Source organism: Rhamphochromis sp. 'chilingali' (assembly GCF_963969265.1).
Source record: "Rhamphochromis sp. 'chilingali' genome assembly, chromosome: 4".
Lineage (NCBI taxonomy): Eukaryota > Metazoa > Chordata > Actinopteri > Cichliformes > Cichlidae > Rhamphochromis > Rhamphochromis sp. 'chilingali'.
Window position 1 is genome coordinate 43,713,045 of NC_137948.1, and position 13,450 is coordinate 43,726,494.

Below are 13,450 nucleotides of genomic sequence, written 5' to 3' on the forward strand. Positions count from 1 at the left end.
TGTATTTTATTTGTGTTTAGTTCTGTTTTTTAACTTGTAGTTCTAAATTGGAAGATTATTGTGATTTTGAAATATAAAAATAAAATTATATCTTATTATTTTTTCATCGTCAAAATAAGCGTCACACTCGCAGAAGCCGGTGTACCCGTCGAAACGCCATGCATTTATCGAGACTTTCGACCCCAGGTAGGCCAATCGTGGATCTTCGGATCCACATTATGTCGGCAGCTGTTCTCCACCGTGAACTATGTTAAAAATAAACACCGCTCACGCCTCACAGATGACAGCTTACAGTCCTGCGTAAAGATGAAAGCCCCAATTTGCAGACGCTGTGCGCAGAGGTTCGGGACCATAAGTCTCATTGTAAACATATCACGGCAGACCCGACGATGTTTCCACGAACACGCTTTTCAGCATCTCTTTATTGACCACTTTTCACACACGGTTGCTGTACGCACACAGCCGGCTGTAGCTTTGCAGCTCACAGCCCGACACACACCAACACAACCAAGGTGCGTCCGCCTCCCCTTCAGCGGCGCTGCAGACCACGCCCCGCCACACACATTAACCAGGCAAAATACATATTTAGGCAGAATTTTGCAAATATCTATTTTTTTTTCAGCAGCATAGTGCTTTTTTTCCAATTATTTTTTAAAAGTCAGGTCAAGGCTCCAAAAGCCCAAAGGCGATATGAGGATGGCTCACAACAGTTTTTGTTTGCTGGATCATTTTAGTTCAGCTGGGTGTCTTTCCTTTTGTTATATTTCTTTAAGAGTTCAAAATGTGTTAATTACATAAATAAAATGTAATTTTCTCTGCAACTTCATGGATTTAAGCAACACACCTTAGTTGCTCTGTGGATTCTTTTAAAAAGCAGTTAAAAACTTTTCTGTTCAAACAAGCCTTTTGTTGATCCACGTATTTTATATTCTTTACATTCTTTACATTTGATCTTTTACATTCTGTATAATGTCTATTGATTGTATTGTTTATTTTAATATTTGTGTACAGCGCTTTGTGACTGCCTGTCTGTGAAAAGCACTTAATAAATAAACTTTACTTACTTTAGTTGTTCACACAAAGTATAAAGGTAAAAAACAATATGTACAGTGTTATCTTCATTTTAGATTTCAAAAAGTATTTGCGGCTCCCAGTGTTTTCTCTTGCATGGAAACCGGGTCCAAGTGGCTCTTTGGGTGTTAAAGGTTGCTGACCCCTGGTCTAGCCAGTACCACTAGCTTAAGATGAAATCTTAAACTCAACACAGATAGCTAAGAATCACATAAACCTCAGAACCCTCCTGATTAACTCATTTACACAGCTAAATGTCTCTACATAAGAAAGATATTCTCAACAAATCATTACATAGTCCTGAAACAAACAAAAGAAAACATTCCTATTGAAAAAACCCTTCTCTTAGTTTAGCCTGGTGATGTCAGATATGACATCATCAGCACTTTAAAAGTCAGGAAATGCTGGGCAGGCCCTTTCCAACACCTGAGCTACATGGAGACTCAGAACAAAGAAACAATGGTAAGAATGAACAAATAAGTTAAATGTGCAACATAATGAAAAAATAAAATAACTTGTGGCTATTTGAGGATTTCACAGCATGAAACCCAGAGGATTTATTGTTCCCAACTCACTGTAGATCACAAATAAAATTTCCTATGCTCACTGCCATTGGATCGGAACTTAGATGGATTTTTGGGAACTTTGTAAGGAGGTTTGCCTCCTCAAAATGGATTATATCCTGCATGGGAGAAGAATTAAGCTATGACCAGGGTGTTCTCCACGTCCACAAAAATAAGCAAGCAAAACTGGTAGTAGATAAATAGCAACAGTTTAGATTTGATTATCTTAAGCTTTTAGTTTTTTCCTAAATTTTTTAAGAATTTGATTCTGTGATTATTTATTACTGACTGAGCTGTTTGTATGGGTATTAACATCCCCTCTTTTGAAGTTCTTATAGGTTACATTAACCTTTAAAATAAACAGATTCCTACTTTCCAGGCCACTAAAGTAAATCCTAGCAAATTTCCAAGTGCTATAGATCATTAAGGAATTAATGAATGTGGCTGTTGACTGTAAGCAAGCTTATTTATTTATTTATTTATTTATTTATTTATTTATTTATTTATTTAGCACTTTTCACAGATAAAAATGACAAAGTGCTTCACAATAAAACCAGAAATAAAAATAAAATAATAATATCCATCCATCCATTCGCTTCCGCTTATCCTTTTCAGGGTCGCGGGGGGCGCTGGAGCCTATCCCAGCTCTCATAGGGCGAGAGGCAGGGTACACCCTGGACAGGTCGCCAGTCTGTCGCAGGGCCAACACACAGGGACAGACAACCATTCACACCTAGTGACAATTTGTATTATCCAATTAACCTATCCCCTCAAGCTGCATGTCTTTGGACGGTGGGAGGAAGCCGGAGTACCCGGAGGGAACCCACGCAAACACGGGGAGAACATGCAAACTCCACACAGAAAGACCCCGGCCTGATGGTGGAATTGAACTCAGGACCTTCTTGCTGTGCGGCAACAGTGCTAACCACCGTGCCACCGTGCTGCCTAGAATAATAATATAAAACAATAAATTGAAAACATAAAACAACAAATGGATTAAAAACTTGTCTGTGTAGAAATATCTTCAGCTGCTTTTCAAAAGAGTCAGTGGAGAATGTACAGCGTAAAGACAATGGAAGAGAATCCCCACATGTTTGGATCCTAGTACATGGGGCCAACAGCAATCCCTGACCTGAAGACCCAAGAGCTGTAGAAGAAGCATGAGGTTATATCTGAGGTAATATCTTAGAAATTACCACATATCATGTTTCTATTTTCTGCCTTTTTACCCTACTGTTACCTTTTTATTACCAAGTTGTAATAGAAAGTGTTACCAAAGACTGTTACAGTAAACCACAAAAGAAGCAGTAAAAGCACGAATAATCATCTGAAGTTCCACCTGTGACACCAGTAGTCTGAGTTTAGAAATTTCTTAGGTCATCAAAACTATTCAGAACAAGTTGTTTGTGGTGGTTCGCAAAACGACCTTACCTGTCAAATATGACGCCCAAATTTCTGAGACTTTATTGAACAGAAGAGTCTAAGAAGCTGATTAATTCCTGAGATTATATGGCCAGGAGCAATAATCAAACGTTCTGTTTTATTTGTATCTAACTGGAGGAGGATGTCATTTAACCCTTGCTTGATTTCTGTCAGACAATTAATAAACTAGGCTTTGATAGAATAGTATAACAGTATAACTGACAGTCATCAACGTCTGATAAGCAGTTGCTACTATTCAACATTGCCTCAAACTGTTTTTGCACTTCTTTCAGCTGGTTTACCTGTCACTGAAGTGGCAGCCAGTAGCCATTATTACAGAGCAGCCAAAGATGAGCAGTAAGGGGAAGAAGATGCAAATGGAGAAAGCACAGAGATTGTAGACCAGCATGTCTGAGGAGCTGCTCTCCCAGAACACAGTACAGAGAGTCTCAGCAGGATCGTACCTGGAAATCAAAGACGGTAAGACTGACATGGATATAAGAACAGAGAACTGCAAAGCACATGTGAAGGCTTTCAGTTAGCTACATACCTGATCCAAGCATAGACAACAGGGATGCTCCCAAAAACTACCCCTGTAACCCAAGAAGCCAAACATGCTGTCACCATGACAACAAAGATGGCGCCATCTATCGAATTGATGCCAATTGATCTCTGCACACATAGGACTGCTGTAAGATAAATAAAGTATATCTTAATTTACCTTAAAATGTTGTTACAATGGCCCAAACATGAAAAACAACCTAGATTCATGAAATAAAACAATACAAAGTCATTCTTATTGTGTTTTAAATGTTTTGCTAGCTCTGGTTTATTTGTATTAAAGCTTGTGTAAATTCAGAACTGTTTTAGCTTCACGAGTTTCAGAATATTCTGCCAGATTATGTTTCCCAAACCAAAAGATTGACTAATTGACCTAATTAAGTATCCTGACAAAAGGCTGTATAGGGCCAACTGGCCGTCATGGTGTGATGTGGTGTGTGGCAGGAGCTTCAACTAGCAAGGCCTGTACGAAACGTGCAGGGTGTGTCAGAGATTGAAAGGGCAGGAGGGCGCTGGAGAGGAAGGTCTGGGAGCAGAGTCAGTGAGACTTGAGTGTGGGCTGGTAAAGTCTGGAGCTTGAGCTAAAAGCTGGAGCAATGCACCACAGCCTGTTGGATCCCTGTGTTGTGTCAAGTCAATATACACTGTGAGATCGGCATACGTGTAGCACAAACACAGCTGACGCTGTTAGTGATGCTGTTCCTTTCTCTTCAAAATCACAAGGGTCCAATGAGTAGTGTAAGTCAACTACTGGTAAGGACATAATAGAATGGGGGGCACATAGACCAATCACTGTATTGGACCGGGACTATAAAATGTATACTACCATTTGGCAAAAAGACTGGAAGTGATGTATTTTTTAATCAATGACCAGTCTGGAATCACCCAGTATAGGAAGACTCATGATAATATAGGAAGAGCTTTTCATCCCACTGAATGTGTAAACAGAGAAGAAGTGGGGGCTATGTTTGAGTCTGGCTGTAGAAAAGCAGCATTTGATTCAGTTGGATGGGAATTTCTTTATAAAGTTATGGAAAAGTTTGGTTTTCACAAGACGTTCACACACAATACAGCAAGCTTGCATGTTCGTTTGTGTATGTTTTGTTTTGTTTTTTTGTTTGTTTGCTTTTCATGTGTGTGTGGTTACAGGTTGCTAACCTGTTTTATTTTACTTCTGCTCTGTCATTTTATTTTTTACCTTTTCTTCTTGTTTCTCTTTAAAAAACCTCATTTAGATTTATTTATTATTATTACTACCTACAAATAGGTACTGTGTATTGATTTCAAAGGACAAACGTTATTTTTTATTAAATTAAAATTTTTTTTTTTTACTGGTTTAGTCTTAAAAGGGTAGACATTTGTACACAGCACTGAATGAAATAAAGCATGAAATAAAACTCAGTAAAAGTTTTCAGTTAAGTAGTTGTCTGGTTCAGTTATTTACCTCATAACATTTGAATGGAACATCTACCTTACATTAAACTCAGTGCCCATTATGTTTAGCCAAGCTCCATTTTCAAGGGTTTAAACACAGAACAGAGCCCTGTTGTCCTATGTGTATGAAGCTGTGTAGTACCTGTACTCCCTATAGATGAGCTGACAAGCACAAACTTTAGCAGGGTGACCACCTCACACCACGGGGACTTTTGACCTCCTGTGAGTATGGTCAGCATGGAGGACGAGATGAGGAGGAGGCAGGAGCCTTGACAACACAGTTCATTATCAGAAATGAGTTAGTTATCATGACACTGAGAAACCAACAAACAAAGAAAAGTATAAAAATGATTATAAATATTATTATTATTATTATTATTATTAATTAATCAGTAGTATTATTTATATTTATTTAGAACACCCTTTAAAAACGGCCAAAGCCAGCATACAATAAATGAACAAATGAAATAATGGATAGCCATTGGTGTTGGTGCATTTTTACCCAAGTCTGAGAGGGTTAGACTCATAAAAGGAAACCAGCAACGACAGCAGAACTTTCCTCGGCACTTAGAATCAATGACACAAGAGGAGGAGTGAACATACAGTCATCTTTAAAAAAGTGCTTACCAAATTAGAAGCTTATTAAAGAAAAACACACTGGTTGACATGTAAGTTAAACCAGTTGTTTTGATGCATAAACCACCTTGATTTTATATCAATATTTTTAAACAAGCTGTGGACATGGACATTTATTCAGCTGACAAACACCCTGATTATGCAACAGCACCGCCTACAACTGCAAAGCTCTCCAGCGAGTAGTGCGGTGCTCTGAACGGATAATTGGAGGTGAGCTTCCCTCCCTCCAAGACATCTACAGGAAGCGCTGCCTGAGGAAAGCGGGGAGGATCATCAAGGACTCCAGTCACCCCAGCCATAAACTGTTCAGACTGCTTCCATCAGGAAGGAGGTTCTGCAGCATCCGGTCCCGTACCAGCAGACTGAGAGACAACTTCTTCCACCAGGCCATCAGACTGCTGAACACGTCATAGACACCTCAGCTTCACTACTGGAACTTTAACATTATGCACTCCATACTGTACAGTAATGCCACTGTTTTGCACATGTCTCACTCTGTATATTTTTATATATTTTATTTATTGTTTACTCTATTTAATTTGTAAAATATGTACACACACACACACACACACACACACACACACACACACACACACACACACACACACACGTAGAAAAATATTTAGTATACACATCCAGAAATGCATATACTATTATATATTGTACATATATTTATTAGTTTCAGATGTAGCCATTCTTGTATTTTGCTTGTTTACATTATTGTATTTTGCACAACTCTGTTGCTTGGACGCAGTTCGGGGGGCCGGCCGTGCGGAAGGCGACGGCGGCCACTCAGGCGAAGAGGGTCCGGGGGCCGGCCGTGCGGAAGGCGACGGCGGCCACCCAGGCGAAGGCGGTCCGGGGGCCGGCCGTGCGGAAGGCGACGGCGGCCACCCAGGCGAAGGCGGTCCGGGGGCCGGCCGTGCGGAAGGCGACGGCGGCCACTCAGGCGAAGAGGGTCTGTGGGCCGCCCACGACGGCGATGGCGCCCGGCCAGTGGCCTAGCCAGCGGTCTAGAAAATGGCCGTTTAGCTCCAGACCCAAACGAGGCTGGGCCAGGCGAGGCTGAAGGCACGGAGGCTGGGCCAGGCGAGGCTGAAGGCACTGAGGCTGGAGCCGGACCAGGCGGAGCAGAAGCAGAGGCCGACGCCAGACCGGGCGTGGGTGCAGCTGAGGCAGAGGCCGGGCCGGGCGTGGGTGCAGCTGAGGCAGAGGCCGGGCCGGGCGTGGGTGCAGCTGAGGCCTCTGGCTGGAGACAGGCAGGGCCAGTAGGCGCGGACGCCTCTGGCTGAGGAGCGGCCGGGCCAGCAGGCGCGGAAACCCCTGGCTGAGGAGTGGCCGGGCCAGCAGGTGCGGAAACCCCTGGCTGAGGAGCAGGAGAGCTCACAGCTGGCTCTGGGTGCTGTGGCTGCAGGTCCGGGAACTGGACGGGATGGTGGACAGGCGACTGGGAAACAGGAGGCAACTGGACTACAGGGCACTGGGCGGCAGACTGGACTACAGAAGAGTGGAGGACAGGTGGAGACTGAGCTACAGGTGACTGGAGGACAGGTGGAGACTGAGCTACAGGTGACTGGAGGACAGGTGGAGACCGAGCTACAGGTGACTGGAGGACAGGTGGAGACCGAGCTACAGGTGACTGGAGGACAGGTGGAGACTGAGCTACAGGTGACTGAACTGACTGGAGGGCAGCAGGAGACTGGACAGCAGGTGAGTGAACTGATTGGACTAAGGAGACTGATGGATAAACAGAGGCCGGTGAGGCTAATGGCTGAGCTAAAGAGTGAGCTAGTGAAGGGGACAACAGTGCAGCCTGGGCTAATAAAGCTGGGGCCTGAGCAGGGGACACCTCAGCTAGCCTAACCAGTGATAGTGCGAGGGCATGAAAAGCTGGATCAGGAGGTGGATGAAGAGGTGAAGTGGCAGGTGGACCGGTTAGCTCTTCCAAGCCTCCAGGGGGGTCAAGCTGGGTTCTGGTTGCCCTCAACCTGGGCGCTGGGACGGGCACGGAAGGTGGCTGGACACCAGTCACCCCCACCTGAGAAACAGAAGCAGGTGTGGAGGCAGACCGGGTCACAGCTGCCCTCCTCCTGGGGGCTGGCACTGGTGTGGGCGTAGGCTGGGCCCCCATGCTGGTGGGAAATGGCTGAATAATGGGTGTGGAAATAACGACTGGGTGAGTGATACTGACGGGTTTATTGGGGAGTGTTCTGGTCTTCCTGCCACCGCTATTTACAGTCTTTAACTGAGCTGTCTTTGGGGAAACAGAGCAGAAAAAGTCTACCCAGTCCACATTGTCGTCCAAGAGGGACGTTCCCCATGAATCGGAGAGGCGTCTATTATTTATCTTATGTGAAGAGTCAACTGAGGAAGGTGGCAAACAGTCACTGGGACTCACCGCCGGGAGTGGCTGGAAATAGTCCATGTTACAGTGGCGTGTGTGCCGCTTTCTCCGGGTAGAGGAAGCGGGCGGGGTAAACAGATGAGCCTCTGGCACGGGAGCCTCCATTGAGCCGAGGTGGTAGGCGGAGCCGCTGTGCCATGGCGAGGTTGAAGGTCCGGTGAGTAGAACGGCTGGCGGGCGAGCGAGGAGCGGAGCAGCGGGAGAGCGAGCGGCCGAAGCTTGGCCTGTGACGCCCACTCTCCGCGGCGAATGCTCCGCTGCAGGTGAGGCAGCAGGTGGAGGACCGCGGCGTCTCCGAGGCCCGCCCAGAGCCAGACGAGTCCCCTCGAAGACGTGCTCCCTCTCTGAGAAGAGCCGCTGTTTCCACCTGAGCTTCTCCACCCAAATGGAGAGCGCTGCGTCCTGCCGCTCGAAGAGGTCCGAGTCCGCTGGGTCCACATCGTGTCTTCGTGGCACGGGTCGTGTCATTCTGTCAGGATGAGGTCGTGGACGAAAGAAGGAGGACCCAAACGCTGGACTCACAGGTAGGTGAAGATTGGTGTTTTATTGTCAACGGAGTGAACAAATAGAACAGAAGTAGGAAACGGCTGGCCGGCTGGACGACTGACTGAATGGATGAATGAAAGACTGACTGACAACTGACCGGCTGACCTGACGGAACTGAACAGAGGACAACCTAACAGCGGCGAGAACAACATCACAATAACATCAATGACACGACATTGGACTGGTTGAACTGAGGGACATAAATACACAGGCTGAGTGATGAGAGATTAGAACCTGGTGAGTACACAGCTGAACATAATGACCTAATGATAAACGGGAAGAGGACGGAACATAATGCACATGGACCAAGGCTAACACAATAAAACAGGAGGTGAAGCAGACAGAATATAAACAGTGAACATGAACTAAGAATACTGGGTCAAAGACCCAGAAACCCTGACAGACAGTTCTATTAGAAAAAGACAGAACTAGTATGACTTGTTTGTCAGAAGAAAGCCTCTCCTCTTTAAAAGAGCATGGCAGCAGGTATTAGCTTTGCAAAGTTTCATCTTACAAACCTCAAGATTTCTGGAACAGGAAAACATTTCTTGTTGATTAAGAACTTAATTTAAAATATTTAAATTAAAATCTGCTAATAATAGACAAGGTTTTACTAGCAGAAGGGTGTTTTCATAATGAGGCATTGCTTTTGATATAATAACACAATTGAATAACAATTAAACCACTGGTAATTGTCAGTTAATGGTAAATATTGATTTCTATAAGAATAACATTGATAAAACTTCCTCTAGTGGTTTGGTTTTCTACACACAAAGATATCTAAGATGAAACATCAGTGTGAGGAACAATCAAACCTCCTTACCAGAACTTTGACAAGCAGAGCTAAACTGTTTCCCATAACACCCATGGTCATCTCCAAGCCCAACACAGTCACCAGAACCCACTTTTCTGGATTTGACCATGGAGAGTCAATGAATGCAGTCCCATTAAGCAACCCAGTCACTGTCACACAAGAAATACACAATACAGCAGAGTTTGTTATAACATTCGTGCTTTTGCAGGAAAAAGTCAAGTTTACCTTTTGTTTTCTTTTGTTTTCTTTTGTGGTTGTTTTGTCTCAAGCAAGCAACTGGTTACCTTTATGGCAATAATGGACCAATTATTATAGTTATATATTGATAATTATAATAATTGAATTAATTATAATTGTTATAGTTACATTTACTATTATTACTTTGAAAAGGAAGGTTTAGATTTAACTTAGAAAGTAAATGTTTTGAAAGTATATTTTTCTAATATACAACGTTTATATTTAAGGGTTTATATCAAAACTCTTTCAAATTTTGACAGCAAATAGGCTGCACTTACTTGTATGATGAGTCCTGTGTCCACAGCCTTCAACACTGGTTACTGGGTAGTTTGTAATAAGTCAGCACTAGCGCTCAGATAAAAGTGTCATCAAAACCATTTTCAATTAAAATTCACATGCTTCATTAAGCTCATAGAGAATGGCTCTGATGCACTTTCTGTGTGTGCTTTAAATGATCTTCTACGAACACTAATATTACTACTAGTTAACACCATCATCACATAAGTGAAAACAACACAGTGGTAAAATGTTATGCCATAAAATAAATGTGGAATTTTTCCAAATGAACAGGGAATAAACATCACTGTAATAGCAAATGCAGACACTATATTCCCAAAAGTATTCACTCACCATCCAAATCATTTATTTCAGGTGTTCCAGTCACTTCCATGTTGTTTAAAATCAAGCATTAGACTGCTTCTGCACAAACATTGTGTAGAAGTGAATTCCAGCATGGCACTGTGATAGGAGGACACTTTTGAAACAAGTCCAGTCATAACATTTTCCCACTACTAAATATTCCACAGTCAAATGTTAGTGGTATTAAAACAACGTAGAAACAAATGGGAAGAGCAACTCAACGATGACGTTTTCAGCCATGTAAAATCAAAGAGTTCGGTCAGCAGGTGCTAAGATGCATAGTGTGCAGAGGTCTTTCTTTCTGCAGAGTCAAACGGTACAGACCCCAAACTTCATGTGGCCTTCACATTAACTCAAGAATAGTGCGTAGAGACATTCATGGAATGAGTTTCTAAGGCCGAGCAGCTGCATCCAATTCTCACATCACCAAGCACAATGCAAAGCATTGCCAATGGATTTGATAACCGTGGAGACGTGCTCTCTGGAGTGCTGGCTCACATGTGTCTGTCTGGGTATGATGGTTGCCAAGAGAATGGCACTTATTGTGCCAAGTATAACGTCTGGTGAATTATGGTGTGAGGTTGTTTCAAGAGTTGGGCTCTGTCCCTTGGTTCCATGAAAAGAACATTTCATGATTTAACATGCAAAGACATGCTTCCGACTTTGTGGCAAGATTTTGGTCACCACCCTCACAGTGACATGTGACGACTCTGTGCCAGGGTCTTTGTGTAGCCCAATTATCTGCAGATGTTTCATCTGTGGTGAAATGACTATAGCCAACTAAGCTTGTAGAAGATGAAGATGTTTGTGGGGATGGCCCCTAACTGTGCATATTCCTGATCCTAACCCGGTAGAACAGCTTTGGGATGAACTTCTGTGAGCAGACCTCATCCAATACCAGTATGTGATCTCACAAACGCTGATCTGGAAGAATGGTAAAAAAAAAAATCCCATAAACATACTCCTCAACTCAAACCTTCCCAAAAGAGTTGAAGCTGTTATAGGGAATGTCGACATCATATTAAACCCTATCAATTATTAATGGGATTGCACTAAAGTTCATGTGCTTGTGGAGGCAGATGAGAAAATACTTTATGGAATACGTAACAATGATCCTTGAAAATAAATCTTATATCACTGCAAAGCCTGTTTATTTTCCCTTAAATGGTGCAGCATTTGTAAACTTGGCCTTCAGTCTGGACATGGTAATGCACTATAGCTGGGTCCATGCTCACTGTGCTGCTAATCAGGCACCTGATGTGGGCTGGCATAAGCCTCCTTGGTGCGAGGAGAAAAATTGACTGACTGCCTGCAGTTAGCTGAGCTGAGCTCAGCAGTAACGCAAGGTCGTCGACTCTGTGGAGGAGGAAACGGCTTTCATGGGAGACTCCAGCAATTCAATCCACAGAAGATTTTACACTAGAACAACTTGTGACAACACTGATCAAAATCGTTGGTCACATGGATGCAGTGTTCACATTGCCATACTTTGTGATGATTAGGGACAATTTGCAACGATTTTATGTGCACGGCGCTCGAAAATCTGTCAAATGTTTCAGTACGACTTTGCTGAGCTACGAAGCTGCACCGCTTGATGGATTGTGGGAGCGTTACGGCTATCGTAGGCGGAGCCTCGCGGAGTGATACGTGCTGTGCTTCAACATAATGTTACCGTATTGTGTGTGTATAACCTCTTTTTAAGTTTTGTGGCTATTATACATGGTTATGCTGAGGATGTGTCGGCCAGTTTCCACTGGAAATACCTTTTGGTTAAACTGTCTGCGAGGAGTTTGCACTGTTACGTTTTTATATAACTTTAATGCACATAAACAACAGCTGCTTGTTTAAGTGAAAATACATTGATGGGTTTTTGCACTAACAGTTGTGGAGTTGTAAAGTATTTTGTCTCGTGTCAGTTATATCTTTATCGCAAATTTTCAAATGTACATCGTGATAAATATTTTTGGTCATATCGCCCTGCTCTAGAGACAACTGTTTATAAAATTTATAGTCATACTCAAAAGGTCTCATCAAGTCCATATTCGATGTATGCTGTTATCAGTGTTTGAATGATAGCATGGCTGTGGTGTCATATCAGTGTATGCTCTCGATGTTTGCTGATATCAAACGGTGGTATGAGGACCACTGTAGGTAATCTTTGTAGTGATACTCAGAAGGTTTATCTTATAAAGTCCTTCTTTTGTTTTATTTAGACCTGGTTTAATTCTGGTATAGAACCAGTTGAATATTTGTATATAATCCCTGCAGCTGACTCTATAACAGTCACCAGGCTTTTTAAAACTGAGAGCTAGATCTGTGAACAGTCTGGTTCATCTTTAGTTATATGATAATAACAATTCTATCTTGATATGCTGTCTTATCACAGGTTCGTTTTCAAAACAGGCCTGGGTCGTGTAGCAGCCAACAACTCCACAGAGGCTGTCCTGGTGAGGGCGATGGCCCACTTCTCAGCGGAGGGAGCAGCGTCTTGGCAGCCAAAAGAGCAGCCCATTTGAAGTCCCAGCGACTTCCCCACAACGGCTCTGAGCCACCCACAAACCTCTGAAGAGCTTTCCTGCCTTTTTAAAAAAATTCTTAATAAATGGAGCTTGCCTCCAAAATAACCTAACCTCTCTTTATTCTCTTAAATAACTGGCCTTCACTGTGTTCCTAGTATATTTTTTCATTAGTATAATATGAAATCAATTCTACATGTCAAGTTGTGTGCCAGTATTTGCGGTGTAGTAGAACTGAGACATTAGTCATTACAAAAATGTATTTGAAATAATATTAAACTTCTCAAACATTAAACATAAATATATCAAATATAACTATTTACAGAGAGACAGGAATAAGAATGGGGGGAGAATGATTTTAAATTTAAACATTTTAAAGACAAAGCCCAGCTTTAAACCCAGCTGTATTCATTCAAGAAGTCAGATGACACAAACTAGTTAAAATAAATATATGTATTAAAGAGATGAAGAGTTGAATAATTTCCTGCTGCTCTCCTGTGGAACCAGCTGCTGGGGACTTGGACACCACTATTTTGACACTGGTGTTTAATTATGTAATTAATTATTAAATAATTAGACAAATAATAATTCATTAATCACTAATAAG